This window comes from Ursus americanus, chromosome 3 (genome assembly GCF_024610735.1).
Source record: "Ursus americanus isolate L20-20 chromosome 3, mUrsAme1.1.p, whole genome shotgun sequence".
Lineage (NCBI taxonomy): Eukaryota > Metazoa > Chordata > Mammalia > Carnivora > Ursidae > Ursus > Ursus americanus.
Genome location: NC_142129.1, coordinates 15,088,058 through 15,105,335, shown reverse-complemented (window position 1 = coordinate 15,105,335; position 17,278 = coordinate 15,088,058). Strand labels below are relative to the sequence as shown.

Here is a 17,278-nt window from a genome sequence, read left to right as displayed (position 1 = left end):
TCACAAAGACAGCATGGTACTGGCACAAAAACAGACACATAGACCAATGGAACAGAATAGAGAACCCAGAAATGGACCCTTGGCTCTTTGGGCAACTAATCTTTGATAAAGCAGGAAAAAACATCCAGTGGAAAAAAGACAGTCTCTTCAATAAATGGTGCTGGGAAAATTGGTCAGCTACATGCAAAAGAATGAAACTGGACCACTCTCTCACACCATACACAAAGATAAACTCTAAATGGATAAAAGACCTCAATGTGAGACAGGAATCCATCAAAATTCTAGAGGAAAACATAGGCAGCACCCTCTATGACATCGGCCACAGCAACCTTTTTCATGACACATCTCCAAAGGCAAGAGAAACAAAAGAAAAAATGAACTTGTGGGGCTTCATCAAGATTAAAAGCTTCTGCACAGCCAAGGAAACAGTCAAAAATATAAGAGGCAGCCCGCCGAATGGGAGAAGATATTTGCAAATGATACTACAGATAAAAGACTGGTATCCAAGATCTACAAAGAACTTCTCAAACTCAATACACGAGAAACAAATAAACAAATCATAAAATGGGCAGAAGATATGAACAGACACTTTTCCAATGAAGACATACAAATGGCTAACAGACACATGAAAAAATGTTCCAAATCATTAGCCATCAGGGAAATTCAAATCAAAACCACACTAAGATACCACCTTACGCCAGTTAGAGTGGCAAAAATTGACAAGGCAGGAAACAACAATTGCTGGAGAGGATGGAGAAAGGAGATCCCTCCTACATTGTTGGTGGGAATGCAAGTTGGTACAGCCACTCTGGAAAACAGTGTGGAAGTCCCTTAAAAAGTTAAAAATTGAGCTACCCTATGATCCAGCCACATTGCACTACTGGGTATTTACCCCAAAGATACAGAAGTAGTGAAGAGAAGGGCCATATGCACCCCAATGTTCATAGCAGCATTGTCAACAATAACTAAATCGTGGAAGGAGCCGAGGTGCCCTTCAACAGATGACTGGATTAAGAAGATGTGGTCCATATATACCATGGAATATTACTCAGCTATCAAAAGGAACAATTTCTCAACATTTGCTGCAACATGGACGGCCCTGGAGGAGATAATGCTAAGTGAAATAAGTCAAGCAGAGAAAGACAATTGTCATATGATTTCTCTCATCTATGGAACATAAGAACTAGGAAGATCGGTAGGGGAAGAAAGGGATAAAGAAAGGGGGGATAATCAGAAGGGGGAATGAAACATGAGAGACTATGGACTCTGAGAAACAAACCGAGGGCTTCAGAGGAGAGGGGGGTGGGGGAATGGGATAGGCTGGTGATGGGTAGTAAGGAGGGCATGTATTGCATGGTGCACTGGGTGTTATATGCAACTAATGAATCATCAAACTTTACATCAGAAACCAGGGATGTACTGCATGGTGACTAACATAATATAATAAAAAAATATTATTATAATAAAAAAAATAGCAGAGCATTTTCAGAACCAAAGGCTTGGTGAAAAGTTCTTAGATAAGACATATAAAGTGCAACCCATGAAACAAACCAAAAAAAAGATACAAAAACTTGCTGTACAAAAGATCCTGTAAAAAGGATAAAAAGAGGGGAGCCTGAGCGGTGCAGTCGGTTAAGCACAGACTCTTAGTCATGATCTCAGGGTCATGGGACTGAACCCCAGGACAGACTCTGTGGTCAGCACAGAGTCTGCTTAAGACTCCCCCTCTCTCTGCCCCTCCCCTTGCCCTCTCCCCATTCATATGCTGTCTCTCTCTCTCAAAGAAATAAATCTTTTCTTAAAAAAAGGACAAAGAGACAAGCTAAAGATTGGAGGAAAATATATGCGAGCCATATATTTTCCACTAGAATTTATCAAGTTTTCAAATTTCAACGGTAAAATATCCAATTAGAAAATGGGCCAAAGCCATAAAGAGAAATTTCACCTAAAAGGATGTACAGACGGCAAATAAGCATGGAAGAGATGTTCAACATGACTAGCCATTAGGGAAATACAAATTCAAACCATGATGAGATACCAGTGTGTACCTATTACGACAGCTCAAATAATAAATTGTGACAATTCCAAACACTGGCAAAAATGTGGAGAAACTGGATCTGTTATGCATTGCTGGTGGAAATGTAAAATGGTACACTCTGGAAAATAGTTTGGCAATTTTTTAAAAGGCTAAATATGCATTTTCCTTAGGACCCAGCAATCAGACTCATGCCATTTATCCCAGAGAAATGGAAACTTATGTTCACCAAAAAAAAAAAACCCTATATATCAATCATAGCAGCTTTATTTGTAATAGCCAAAAACTGGAAACAACCAAAATTTCCTACTTATGGTACATCCATGCCTTAGAATATTACTCGGTACGAAAAGCGGTAACCTATTGATAAACACAACTTGGATAGATCTCAAGGTGATTATGCTGAGTGAAAAAAAAAAACAATCTGAAAAACTCATGCAGTGTATGATTCTAACTATATAACATTCTCTACATGACAAAAAATTATAGAGATGGAGAACAAATTCATGATTGTTAGGGATTAGGAATGGTGGTCATGGTGGTGGTGTGTGTGCATGTGTCTATGAAGGGGTGATGAGGGAAATCTTTACAATGACAGGATAGTTCTATGTCTTGATTGTGGGGCTGGTTATATGAATCTATGCATGGGATAAAATGACACAGAACCATATACAAAATTTATGTCATTGTCAATTTCCCCATGTAACCAATGGGGGAAAACTGGGTGAGGGGTATATAAGACCTCCCTGTCCCATTTGCAACTTTCTGTGAAATCTATAATTACTTCAAAATAAAAGATATTTTTTTAAAGATTTCAGTAAGAGCAAAGAAGACTTCGGGGCATTATATAGTGGAGAGAGGACAGAGACAAATCTCTGGAGATGTGTGTTCTAAATCACTAGCCCAAGAGATTTGAGCAGCCCTGGGTGGAGAAGACAACTCCTCATCACGAGATTCAGTTCCTTCACTGCCAAATGCAGATACCAAGCCAGATTGGTGGTTTTCAAACTGGTGCACAGAACCCTGGAGATTTTGCAGAACCCTTTTCAGGGGCCACTTTGAGGAAGAAGGAAAGAATAAGGGGGTTAAATAAACTGTGACACATGTGTGTGATAGACTACAGGGCAGCTATTAACATGAAAAGCATTCTACTGACAAGCAAACATGTTCTTGGAACACTGTTGATAAAGTATATTATGAAACAGTATATATAGTATCATTGAATTTTTTTAACAGGTGTAATCTCCATAGAAATCTATGGAAGGAACTATACTGAAATCATCATGATGGGTAGAGCCTGGATCTGAATTTATGTGCTTTGTCTTTTCCTTTTTCTCTAATATTTCTGTAACAAACATATAATGCTCGTGATACAGGTCTTAAACCTTAGGGTCAGATGGCTTTCAGGTTTCAGAATGTTCCCTACTTAGAAAGTTAAGCCAGGTATAGACGATATATTATATCCCCGTGGGTCCTGGGGGCAGCACCCTATAATCAAAGCATGTTAATCCTTCTTTTTTTTTTTTTTTTAAGATTTTATATATTTATTTGACAGAGAGAGAGACAGCCAGCAAGAGAGGGAACAGAGCAAGGGGAGTGGAAGAGGAAGAAGCAGGCTTCTCAGCAGAGCAGGGAGCCCGATGCGGGGCTCGATCCCAGGACCCTGGGATCACGCCCCAAGCCAAAGGCAGATGCTTAACGATTGAGTCACCCAGGCGCCCCCATCTTAATCCTTCTGTACTTAAGTATTTACATTCTCAATATGAAGAATCAATAGAAATTATACATGCCTCACATTAAATCAGGTCAAATTGTGCTGCCAAGTCCATAAAAAGTGTTTTTGTTTTCAGAGCTTTATGGATTTCCGGATTGCAAATAACAGATTATGATCCATAAAGACAAAAACAATACAGAAAAATTCCTTGGGGGGGGTGAACCTCTAAGTCCTTAGAGATACAATGTTACAAAATAAATTGGCAATTTGAGCGGGCATCACAGTCACAACTGTGTAAGTAGTAAAACGGATATGGAAACTGATCAGACAGAAAAGAGACAGAAGGTAACAGTTGTGCAAGAGTAGAGATAAAAATAGGGCCCATTTCATTTCCACTGAGCATCACTGGTACTTAGCCAAGCACAATGCTAAGCGTATACAGAAACCTCCAGAAGTGTGTCTTGATGTAGCCACTTATTCAGTCAGTGGTTATTTATTTATGGAGCACCTACAATGTGTCAGGCTCTGTGGTAGGCTCTGCAGACACAGGTGGAAACAGGACTAAGTCCCTGCTTTCACGGAGCTTATGCTTTAGTGGAGGTGGGAGAGGCCAAAACTAAAGAAGGGTACGAGTCAACAGGCAGAGAAATCAAGAATAGCAATGGCAGCATATTATCTGGAGATTTTGAAAGTAACCACAAGAAGAAAAAACTAATCAAAAGTAGCTCTTAGGGATAAAATTGCAGATGGAGTAGAGCAGGAGACCTCAGTGTCATTTTGATCGATCCTTTGCACCACTTGATTTTTAAAATTTGCATCCGTTGACTAGTTTGAAGAAAACCAAACATTTAATGAAAACCAAATTTTCATTGACAATAAGAGAAAGTCATCTCAGAAATATTGATTGAGAAACTATGATGTGCCGGGCAAGGTACAACATGGACAAAACAGTTCCCGTTCTGGTGAAGTCTAGCAGGGCAGTCAAATATAATAATCCTAATATCGATGGCTAATACACAGTTGATGCTTACTATGGGCTAATTTAAAACAAAGCCCGAAGAAATAGGGATAATTTAAATCCTCGTTGTTAGGGTTTGCCTGGTTTATAGATTAGGAATCTGAGACAGGTGACAAGTTCAAGGTTGCTCAGCTAGTAAGTGGTAAAGTGGGGACTTGAACCCAGGTAGTGTGGCTCCAGAGCTGAGACGCTCCAGGCTCAGTAATCAAATTATTAAATAACCACAGGGACAAATGCGTAATAACTGAGAGGGGTACACGGGAGGAGAGAACACAGCTTTCTGAGCTGCACGACCTGACTCCTCTTCCTCGGGGAACAAAGGCAGTACAAACAGGGCAGAGAGAATAAGTTTGGGGGAGTGGGATTGCACTGGTGAAGGAGGCAGGAGTACGACATCCATGAGCTGCAGACCGTATTAAAGACTGTGGCTTTATCACAAGAGCAACTGATGCCCTTGACAGGTCCAAAGCCTGTGGGGTGGGGGTAAACGGCACAACCTGGAAAACATATTTCTAACTGCAGAGTGGATTGGAGGGGAGGCAAGAGTCCCAGCAGGCAGAGCAGTTATGAGACAAGAGCCGTGGTCCAGGCGAAAGATGAGATATTGTTTTATTTTTAATATCCTGGGGGACAAAATGGAAAGCACCCAGAAAGCACTTTTCTGGCATAATGAAGCCAGGAGAGTGCTGGTGTGAGTTGCCAGCTGAATGAGCTATTTGCGTAGAACACCATCTTTACTTGAAAGAACAGCTGACAAGCTATGGTTATTCAGACAAAGGCAGTTGGCACTCGCTTTCTCAGAAACAATGCAAACGATTCTGTCATTTCAAAGGAAAACAACTGACATTGTTTGTTGCCAGTGATGAAATTCTAACTTTCAAACAATTAAAATTTTGGAAAACTTTTATGAGCCAACATGAACTTGACAGCTTCTCAATGCTGAAAACTTTTCCGATGAGGATATTTCTGTGGGGGATATTTATAAATGTGATTTTTTTTTTAAGTGATTGTATAATGAAATGTGACAGCATTTGGGAGATCTGCAAAACTCAGTGAACCAATATTTCCCAAATGCCCAATGCATGATGTTATAAAGTCACATTTGGGCAAATGATCCATTGAAAGTACACAGGTAGCCAAGGGATTGTAATGAAAAGGTCAATGGTTTGGTTTCTGATTCCACATTGCCCCTAAGCTTTTAAAAATTACTACTTGTTAAGTTTTGGTATAGTATCAAAGAAAAATACACACAACTACCTGAAAAGACCAGTAAAACATTTTCCATTTTGTTTTTTTAAGATTTTATTTATTCATCAGAGAGAGAGAGAGCACAGGCAGGGGGAGCAGCAGACAGAGGGAGAAGCAGGCTCCCCACTGGGCAAGGAGTCCAATGAGGGACTCCATCCCAGGACCCTGGGATCATGACCCCTGGGCCAAAGGCGAACACTGAACCAACTGAGCCACCCAGAAATCCCCATTTTCCCCTTTTTTAAAACTACATATTACGTGAGGCCAGATTTTCATCATATATTTCAACAAAAATAACATACAGCAACGAGTCCGAATGTAAAAATAGATGTGCAAAAGACATCCAGCTGTCTTCTATTAAGCAGACATTAAAGAAATTTGCAAAATAAAGCAATCGATGCTACTCTTTCCACTAAACTGTTTGTTTTGGAAAATACAGTATTTTCATAAAAACAGGTATTTATACTAACCTATAACAGGTTATTTCCAAATAAGGTCACATTCTGAGCTCCTGGGGTTAGGACTTTGCCCTACGAAAACAGGGAGTGGTTGAGAGGGACACAATTCAGTCCACAACAAGGGGGTCGCAATGAAGTTCGGCCCTAGAATGGGGGTACTCAAAGGTTTCAAGGCAGGACAGAGGCAATGGACCAGAAACAGAGATCTAGGAGGATAGTCAGAAGAGAGAATTCAAGAGAAGAAAGTGTCTCAAGAACAGTGGAGACTTAGGGCCCCAGGTGGCTCAGCCGTTAAGCATCTGCCTTGGTCTCAGGTCATGACCCCAAGGTCCTGGGATCAAGCCTTGCATGTGCTCCCTGCTCAGTGGGAAGCCTGCTTCTCTCTCACACACTCCCCCTGCTTGTGTTCCCTCTCTTACTGTCTCTCTCTGTGTGTCAAATAGATAAATAAAATCTTAAAAAAAAAAAAAAAGAAAAAATTCATGGAGCGCTCACCATCCGTCCTCTGGAGGTTCCTGGTGACCCGGATGGACCTACTTGAGGGTCATGAAGGAGGCAGAACTTAAAGAAGGAACTAGGCAATTGGGAAGTCAGTGGCTGGTGAAGAAAGCCAGATATTACCAAACTCTCTCAAGATCTCAGGCGGTGAAAGGGAAGGAGAGAGCAGGGCAGTAACTGAGGAGAAAATTGGCATCATGGGAAGATTTCACTTACTTTCTCAAGGAAAGGACAGTTGATAATCCAAGATAATTCTGTGAGCTCTCACGGCCCACCATATCTAGAAACCAGCACCTTCTACTTTTCCTTACCCGTTAGGTGCCTGTGAGATAATCACTTTTAATCACACAAAGATAGTTTTTACATTTCTCTGCAAGTGTCCTGACTGAGCGCAGTCTTTCCACGGAGCATTTCATAGCATTGCTGACGTACCCAAGGCCGGAACGGTTCGGGTGTTAGTAGCAACCCCAGTCCAGATAGTCCAAAACCAAAGTGAACTTCCCAAACTCTCTGCTGTGACTCTCAACAGTGGAGGGAAAGCAAAGGGGAGTGAAGAACCCAGCCTGGCGATGACCCTCAAGAGGGTTTCCAGCGACGGGTGGAAAAGAGACATAGATTGAGTCCTGACCACTCCTTGGAGTGGAGGCACAGGCAAGCTAGATAACTTACCCAAAGCCAGGAAGTACCTCTCATTTCTTTGTTTGTGTCACTATTTTAAAAAGCAAGTCATTCTCCTATTAATCATTGTCTAGTTTTTTATGAATCTTCAAAATTCTCAACCCAATACTTTAAAGGAAATTGACACCTTTGGCATCAGGTCTTAAGAAAAACAACCTTCTTAGAACAGAATCGGTCCCCTATATTATCAAATGTTTTTGACATTCAGGGTTTAGTACCACTGATCCTATTCTTTAGACAAGTCTGGGGCACAATGCCAGTTCGGGCCTCTACACTTGTCTATGCAGGTCTCCAGTGAGGCACTTCTGTGCCCCGAGGACTTTCTATAAAATGGCTGTTGAGGAGCTAGAGGTGAGCATTCCACTTACACCCCTTCAAAATGGACATTCTTTAAACAAAGGGCCTCCTTTGTTCCCATGTTCCTATATAGGGGATTACGAAGATACTCTGCACGACCACATGTTCAGCGGTACAAGATCGACTTACAGGAGATCATCATAATTTTAAAAACCAAAAGGGATAAGTGGAGAGCAAGCTAAAACACTTGCAAGGAATTTAATCCAAAAATAACAATCTAGCTGCAAAAGTAACAACCTGATTTTCCAAAAACAGCGTCTAACTTTTCTAAACCGAATTCCAGCCAGATCACCTTCATTTGAACAACTGATTTTACCATCCATTTACCCAGCACTTCACCATTGGCCAGACACTGACCCCGCCATCCACAACCCTTCACAATATGCATTCATAGGGAGAAAGTGCTAGAGACAGAGGGAATGATGTGAGGTTGCTAAAAAGAGAAGGAATGACATTCAACTTACACACACACACGCAGAGAGACGCACTTTGCTGACAGTCATGTCCAAGAGTTCACGTCACCGGCACACTGAGGTCAGCGTGATGTGTGCTGAAGCCAGAATCATCTCCTGCCACGTACACCCCCATTCCCTCCTGGCAGTGGACCCTCTCCAGGGAGTGTCACGGGGCACAACGGTGCCATCCAACATCAGTCTGGCCCTCACTGTCCCCCCAAGACTATTTCCTAAAAACGAAAGAGCCCCCCAAGTGGCTCTCACTGACAGCCACATTCTCCTCCCCTGCTCTATCTCATCTTACCTGCCTCCCCTCAGCACGTGGCCGCCTCACTCCTTAGGAGAAGGCCCTCCATCATGGAACCCTCCGGCTTCCTTGTCCTCCACCTCCACATATCTTGGCCTCGTCTCTCTGCGTCTCCTTTCTCCAGAGCACAGCTGCTTCACACTCCTCTCCTTTCTGGCTCCACTGGTCAAGTCACAGGCTGACTGGCAGTGAGATGTAGGAAAATAAAATTTCCTCATGAAGAGGGGTGCCTGGGTGGCAGAGCGGTTGGGCGTCTGCCTTCGGCTCAGGGCGTGATCCCAGCGTTATGGGATCGAGCCCCACATCAGGCTCCTCCGCTGTGAGCCTGCTTCTTCCTCTCCCACTCCCCCTGCTTGTGTTCCCTCTCTCGCTGGCTGTCTCTATCTCTGTTGAATAAATTAATAAAATCTTCAAAAAAAAAATTTTCCTCATGAAGAGAACAGAATGCCTCAAAGTTTGTCATGGATGCATTTTACCCTTCAGACCTCCCCATTTTTCACTTGGGAGCACCTCCCCGCTTATTTGCCTTTTCTGTAATAATATTTACTCCAAACTCCACTGGGGAGGATCTTTTCGGCACAATGGCCACCTCTACCTGCTTATTCATTGAACATACTGTGCTGAGCACAGAGTCACAGAATTGTACCACTGGAGGAAAACTTAGAGATCACTGAGTCCAATCCCCTTGCCATAGAGATGAGGAAACAACCCCAGGGGGCGAAGGGATTTGCCTAAGGTCCACCAGCGAATTAGTGGCTCGAAGCAGAATACGGGCTCCTGACTCTCAGAGTCTCTTCACATCGTCACTGCTGGTTTCCTGTTTGTCTCTCACGGGACAAAACATCCCTCTGTGTAGCAAAACCCCTTCTGGGGATAACCTATCCCCTCTGGAGAGTCGTGGAGACCCAAAGATTTTTCTCTCAGAGAACTGAAGGCAACATTTCCCTGGATTCTCCCCCATGTGTCTCCCTCCCAGAGAGCCCCCACAACCCTTCTTGGGTAGCATCATCACCAAGGTTATGTGACTGCCCCCAAGGTCACACAGAGGAAGATAACACGAACGTGGAATCCAGGACTCCTGACTCACAGCTGGTTGTCTAGGCTACCGGCAGCCCAGACAAAGGACAGAGAGTGAAGGAAAGTTACAGAAGCAGCCGGAAGCACACAGCCAGAGAGAAGCAGCTGGAGGCTGGAAAGAAGGGCCAACATTGTCTGACTCAGCCTCTGATCCTTTTTAGTTTCATGTGGACACAATGGAAAAGAAAAATGGGCTGAGTGTTTATCATAAACATGCAGTTTATTTCCCAAAAACCTTAGCTTAAAATTACTCTTTGAGAACATACATCTCTGTTTATTAAACACAAAATGAATCTGACCACAAGCCCTGTTGTGCCAACAGAAATATTTTGTACAAATGGTAAGGCTAGGAATGGAGAAGCCAGAAATTGCCAATCATAGAGTCGTAGAGCTGGACAGGACCTCCCCTCCCATTGTTTATTAACTTCACCTTAAAATGCCCTTACCTGTTTGGTGCTAGTAACTCACTAACTTTTCTAGCAGGTAGAGCTATCCCACAGTGGAAATGGCTGCTTACAAAATTAGTGAGAAACAGGGGTGCCTGGGTGGGCAGGCAGTTAAGTGTCTGAATCTTGGTTTTGGCTCAGGTCGTGATCTCAGGGTCATGAGATCGAGCCCCCCATTGGGCTCAGCACAGAGTCTGATTGAGATTCTCTCTCCCTCTCCCTCTCCCCCTCCCACACATGCTCTCTCTCTCTCTCTCTCTAAAATAAATAAATAAATCCTAAAAAAAAAATAGTTAGACACCTGCCACTTGAGGCATTTTAGCAGAAGTCAAAGTAACAACCTTGAGAGGCAGGAGAGGTCAAATGCAGCCTAACCAAGCTCTCTAACATACTACTTTCTTTGTAGGAGAGCATTCTTACTAGGTTAAGGATTGGGCCAGAAGGCCTCTAGGTCCCTTTCCAGCATTGAGATTCTATTTTTTTTTTTTTTGTCTCTGTCTTATTTCTAGTCTTCTTTATGTCCTGAACATTGGGAGTGTGTCTACATATTGTATTGTAGACCTTGGGCACCCCAAAAACAGAGGCTGTCAATAAGTAGTTCTCCACACTATATGTAACCTGATATTTAACTAGTTTTTTGTTTTTTTTTTTTTTTTTTGGTTGTGGGGGGACTCCTGGGTGGCTCAGCCCGTTAAGCATCTGACTCTTGATTTTTGGCTCAGGTCCTGATCTCAGGGTTGTGAGGCAAGCCCCATGTCGGCCTCTGTGCTGCACTTGGAGCCTGCTTAAGATTCTCTCTCTCTTTCTCCCTCTGCCCCTCCCTGCCTTTCTTTCTCTCTAAAAAAAAATAATAATAATAATAAATAAATAAATAGCAAGCACCCAAAAAAATTTTTGATGGAAAAGAAGATTCCCTGACATTGAAAAATTTCCCAGGCAACCAGATAAGTACTGTTAAATGTAGTCTATCTGCTCTGTTGCAACTGTATTGTTTTCCTGTGAAATACTCAACATTTATTTATTTATTTGAGAAAGCGAGAACACAAGCAGGAGGGTCAGAGGGAGAGGGAGAGAACCTAAAGCAGACTCCGCAGTGAGCGCGGAGCCTGACACAGGGCTAGATCTTACCACCCTGAGATCATGACCTGACCCGAAACCCAAAGTCAGATGCTTAATTGACTGTGCCACCCAGGTGCCCCTGAAATATTCTTTTTTAAAATGTATTAATTTTTTAAAAGGGGGTTGTCTCAATGGCTTAGTCCACTAAGCGTCTGCCTTTGGCTGGGGTCGTGATTCCCTGGGTCCTGGGATTGAGCCCCACATCTGGCTCCCTGCTCAGTACAGAGCCTGCTTCTCCTTCTGCCTCTGCCTGCCACTCCCCTTATTGGTGCTCTCTCTTTCTGTCTCTCTTTCTCTGTCAAATAAATAAACCAATAAAATCTTTAAAAAAAAGATTTTATTTAAAATGTGTTAATTTTATTTTATTGCCTGATTATAAGAGGAATATGTATTCAAAAAAAGAGTAATATGCATTCATTGCAGAAAATTTGAAAGACATATAAAAGTGTAAAGAAGAAAACAAAAATTATCCCAAAGTGTTAATTCTAGATATGGCGACTGCTAACATCTTGATAGGATGCTTCCCAAGCTTTTTCTTTGCATATGCATGTATATTACAAAACTGGAATCCTACTAAATATATAGTTTCACATCCTGCTTTTTCTGCTTTGTATTATATAGCAAGTGTTTTTCCAAATAATTAAATATAATTCTAATATATCGTTTTAAAAGTTATCTTTTATTCCATTATAAGCTGCTTCTAAACTTTCATTTTCACAAATACTGTAATGTTAAGGTGGAGAATCTTGGATATGCATTTTTGTGCTCATCTCTAATTTCCTTGGGGAAAAATTTTCCAAAGAGAAGTACATAGAAGGAAAGGTGGCCAAAATAAATTAACCTTAAAAAGTCTACAACTTAGCTATAAATATCTCAATATTGGAGACTAGACACATGGTGGCAGATTATTATTCGCCCCTGACAAAAGCAACCAAACTAAAAAAAAAAAAAATCATGACTCATCCTAGGTCTCAAGTTATTTCTACAAACAATTGTGTGTAATTGCAATTATGCACACAATAAAAATAACCAGGTACGCAAGGAAACACAGCAACATGAATGAAAACCAACCAGGAGAATAATGGACCGTAGAAACAGATCAATGGGGGTGAACAAATATTGATGTTATCAAACTGATTTTTTGAATTATATTCACTCTGTTCATGAAGATGAAAAATGAGACTGTATAACAAAAAGCTATTTAATAGTGTACAAAATGGAAATTCTAGAACTAAAACTAAAATAACTGAAATTAAGAATCCAATGGGTAATTATAAAAGTTGATTAGACACCGATGATAAGAGATTTAATAAAAGATAGGACAGAAGAAAATGTTCAGAATAAAGCCCATGAAAACAAAAGAAGAAGTTAAAAGAATTAGAGTTTACAGTGGATAAGTCTAACCTGTGTGTAATTGGAGGACCAGACAGAGAAAGAAGAATGGGACGAAAGTAGTATTTGATGGCCGACAACATCTCAATACTGATGAAAGACATCAAACTCCCTATTCAATTGCCTAAAATCCCCAATCAAGACAAATAAAAAGAAATCCATACTTGAACACATTGTAATAAAACTTCTGAAAACCAAAGACAAAGGAAAAATCTTACAAACAAAAAAAGAAAAAAAGGGACAAATTACTTACAAGGGAGCACGGTTAAATGGACAGTTCTCAACAGAAACAATGAAAGTATAAAGAAATAGAATGATGTCTTTAAAGTACTGATAGAAAATATCTGTCAAGCTAAAATTCTACACTCAATGACTATAACTTTCAAGAAGAAAGGAAGAAGAGAAACATATCCTAACAACTACTGAGAGCATTAATCATGTCACTGAGGGAATACCTGAAGATCTTCTTTAAGGAGAAGAAGCATCAAAGATGGAAAAGGAGACATGCAAAAATGAATCCAGAACAATAAAGTAGTAAATACATGGATACATTTAAGTAAACATTCACTGTATAAAATAATAATAATGAGTTAATGAGTTACCGAGTTAAAAAATACATATGTATATAGTTAAAATACATGACTGTAATGATATAAAAATCAAGAGTAGACAAGTAGTATCAAATGGTAAAAGTATCAATATTAGACTTTGATAAGACAGAATGCCTGCAGTAATCTCTAAAAAAAAAAAATAGAATTAAAAAACTCAATCCAAAAGTGGTGAGAAAAAAGAAAAAAGGGGTGTCAAACAGATGGGAAGACCAGAGAGTGCTTGGTCAGATGAAGATTCGAACCTAAACCAATCAGCATCAATACATCCCACGTAAAACAGGTTAAATGGCCAAATTAAAAACAAAGATTCTAAGGCTGGGTTTTAAAAAAATGCTACACTACAGTTTTTGTAAGGTACACATCCAACACATAATAAGAATTTAGAAAAGTTGAAAGAAATGATGGGAAAAGACCCAGCATGTAACAGTAAGCAAAAGAAAGGCGGTTTAGATATAGAACATCAAACAAAGTAACTTGATGGCACAAAGGATCACTAGAGATAGAGAGGGATATTACAAAATAATTTTTTTAAAGAATGTTCAATTCACCATGGTGTCAATTCTATATTTGCATGAAGCCTAATGACAGCCTCAACTATTGAATGCAGAAATAGGCAAAAATGCAAGGAAAAGAGAAAAAACCACAATCATCTTTCTTAGTATTCAACAGAATAAGCGGACCAGATTTTTAAAAACAGGAAAGATACAGAAGATGTGAGCCACACAATTAGCACTAACAGACTTACACAGAACACTGAACCCCACAACTGCATGACACATTCTTTTCAAGCACTGCTAAATGTTTACCCAAAATGGCCATATGATGGGTCTTAAGGTATAACAAGACATAGAAATCATCCAATTATGTTCACAGATCACAGGGCAATCTAAGAAGATGGGAGGGAATGAGATCCAGGGCCCACATGGAAGATGGCCTTCGCCAAGAAGAAATCCCATCCATTTGTTAACCTCACTTCTGTCTGGTACCACTGCCCACCCTAGTGCGATAATTGAATTAATTATCCTGGGAACTGCTCAAAAATGGTTCTGACAGTGGGCTCAAGACCTTGTTCACTTTGTTACTTTGAGCAACTCTATGGCATGATCTCAGGATTGAACTCCATTTTTCTTTCTCACTCTCTCCAAATTTCAGACCCATAACTGAGCAGCAGTGAGCGTGGTTAAGCTCCCCCCTCCCAAACTAAATCACGCTTAGGCGAAGCTACATGTCTCAGTCCTATGTACAACTGCAGACTGACATTATTTTGTGAAAACAGAGCCAGATAAAGCCTTCCATAGAAAGAGCCATGTGCCCGCCTCTGGTCAGAAGTTAGGGAATAGCAGGCACAGTCATGGTTAGGGCCATGATTCTCTTCAGGATGGGTTGATTAGAAATGAAAACCCCAAGTTCAAAGCCAGTGGTCTCTTCCCAGAGATGGAAGGGACAGTAAAGGGTCCTATCAGAATCACAAGAGAAGCTTCCTTCACATAAAATATCCTACCTATAAGAGGCCACTCCAGGCCACAGAATGCTGGTTTTCAGTCTTTTACCACAGCAAACACTGTGCCCCCTCCTTTTCTTTTTCAAATGCAATTTTATCAGGGAAAACATAAAATTGGAGGCAGTGAGGGCCATGGAACCCCCACCATCTTGGCCAATCCCATCCCAGCCACTACCATGGAGCCTGGCCACATTTTAGCCTGGACTTTTTAAAAAAGTAACCAAACACTTAATTCAACCGTTAAAAAAAAAAAATCTTGAGGAAGTTCCCATAGAATGTCTAGCTTTGAGCAGTGCAACTTCCCGGTATGCTCTCCAAAGCAAACCTAATGTAAAATGTATGAGAGAGTTGCTAGGTGAGGTAACCAACTGCACGGTTATTAATTATACACCTGTTTTTTAAAAAAAAAAAACAGCTAATAATGGTGACATTTGTAAAAATAGCTGCTTTGCAGCCCAGCCCTTGGGAATTAATGAGCTCTCAGACACCTGTCAAGCCCATCCCATCCTATTTTAGGAGAAGAAAAGCCTCTCATGTGTTAAGAGAATGTTTGCCTTCCAATTGACTTGCAAAATCCTAATCTAGAACAGTCCCCGGTCAAACAACAGTGTGTTAGAAAGAGAGAGGGGACAGCTTATTGTCCTTGCTCTTTCTATCCGCTACACCCAGAATTGCTTTCCCTGGTATGATTGGATAGGACACTGTCAGCTTAGATCAGTGGGTGCTACTCAAACCACTATCACAAGGACCCTAGGCAGGGCTGTTTCAAATCTTTGCACATCCCAGGCTGTCATCATTTTGGACATACTCTGCTCGCATCAAACATATTAAGATGTACCCAACATCCTATGTCCGTTTCTGCTTAAATGTTGAAAATGAATTGTATAACTTTGCTTTTGAAATCATCTTTTTCTTTTTGAACGCACAGTCATATTTTGGATCTGAGAACCTCTTTTCAGGTCTCCAGCATTTTCGAGACCCCCGAAAATCTTGTTGACTCCAGGCACTGCTGTCATCTTTTGTGCTCATGGCATAAATCAGCGCTAGTCTATGAAGCTTATTGCAGGGCTTACTGTGAAGAAAATGTCAAGAATAGTGTCCATCCCATTAAGGAATGTCATGTCTGTGGAGAACCCAAGGAGAAAATAGCTCTCTCGTTCTGGTATCAAGAGCAGTTGTACTCACACTATTGTTTTTCATCTTGGGAGCCCATGAGTCACGCAGGTAACCTACATGTAGGTGACCCTACCCTCTTTACACAGGTTACCACAAAGCTGAGAGAACATGTGTGCCATTTTGTGCTCTCAACTCAGAGATCCCTCTTGTATTTCCTACCCTAACTTTCCCTTTGCCTCGTTTCTTCCCAGTCATTTTAAATTTATTTTATCTGGCTTAATTAATTGTAGATAAGCTTCCTTAAACCCTTTTTGGACCGAGGCAGGATATAAATAATTCAACACATCAATAGCAGTATCTTTCCCCTAAATCTGCCTTTGTCCCACGTTTTCTACTTAAGATGATCCTTCTATTCAAAGATAGTTTACATTTACCGAGTATTTACTACCTCAGCGAGCAACACTGTGTGAAGCATTTCACATGGATTACTTCATTCAGTCATCATAACAAGCCAGGAGATTGATCCTATTCCTTGTCAGATAAAGAACCTGAGGTATAGAGTAACTTGCCAGGGCCACTCTGCCAAGAAAATCTGGGCTGGAATTTCACTGCAGGCTGGCTTCATGGCCACCCACTCGTCCCAGCTGGAGACTGCGGATACCACTCCCTGGTTCCCTTCCATTGATTTAGTCAGCTAACTGCCTCTTGATTCTGTTCTCTTCTCTATCTTCAGTCCAAGTTTTTATTTCAGGGCTCTTTTGATCCCTGGCTGGGATTTTTTTTTTTTTTAAGTAAGCTTTACACTTAACATGGGGCTGGAACTCACAACGCCAAGATCAAGAGCTGCATATTCTACCAACTGAGCCCGCCCGGTGCCCCATCTGGCTGGGATTTTTGCAACAGCTCCGTAGAGGATCTCTCTGCATCCAGGCCTGCCCTCTCTGGATCTATCCTCCATGTTTCTGAAATATGTACAAGTTCCACATGTACAATTCCCAGTCGTAAGACAGAACTTAGTTTGCTTTGTCTGGCATTCAGAACCATTGACGATCTGTTCTCAGTCAAACCAGACACACCACGAGCCCACCCCATGCTCCCAAGATGGTGGTTACTCCCCAGACGAGGGGCATATGTTTGTGCCTCAGAGGTCTTGCACATACTGTTCCCTTCTCCTGTGCCTGGTCGACCACACAGATTTCAAATTTCAGGTCAAAATGCCTTCCTTATTATGAAATGTTCACTGAACCC

General features: G+C 41.3%; 1 protein-coding gene across 10 annotated transcripts in view; it reads right to left on the bottom strand.

The window, feature by feature from the left end:
• Positions 1–17,278, bottom strand: part of ATP6V0A4 (ATPase H+ transporting V0 subunit a4) — a 76,612-nt gene that overhangs the window by 57,468 nt on the left and 1,866 nt on the right. Inside the window, exon 1 of one of the 10 annotated variants that reach the window (XM_045792557.2) lies at positions 8,766–9,133. The exons of the other annotated variants lie outside the window; for them this stretch is intronic. The gene's annotated coding sequence lies outside the window, so the exon portion shown is untranslated. Of the gene's footprint in view, positions 1–8,765; positions 9,134–17,278 lie in introns of those variants that run through there. 10 annotated transcript variants of the gene reach the window in all.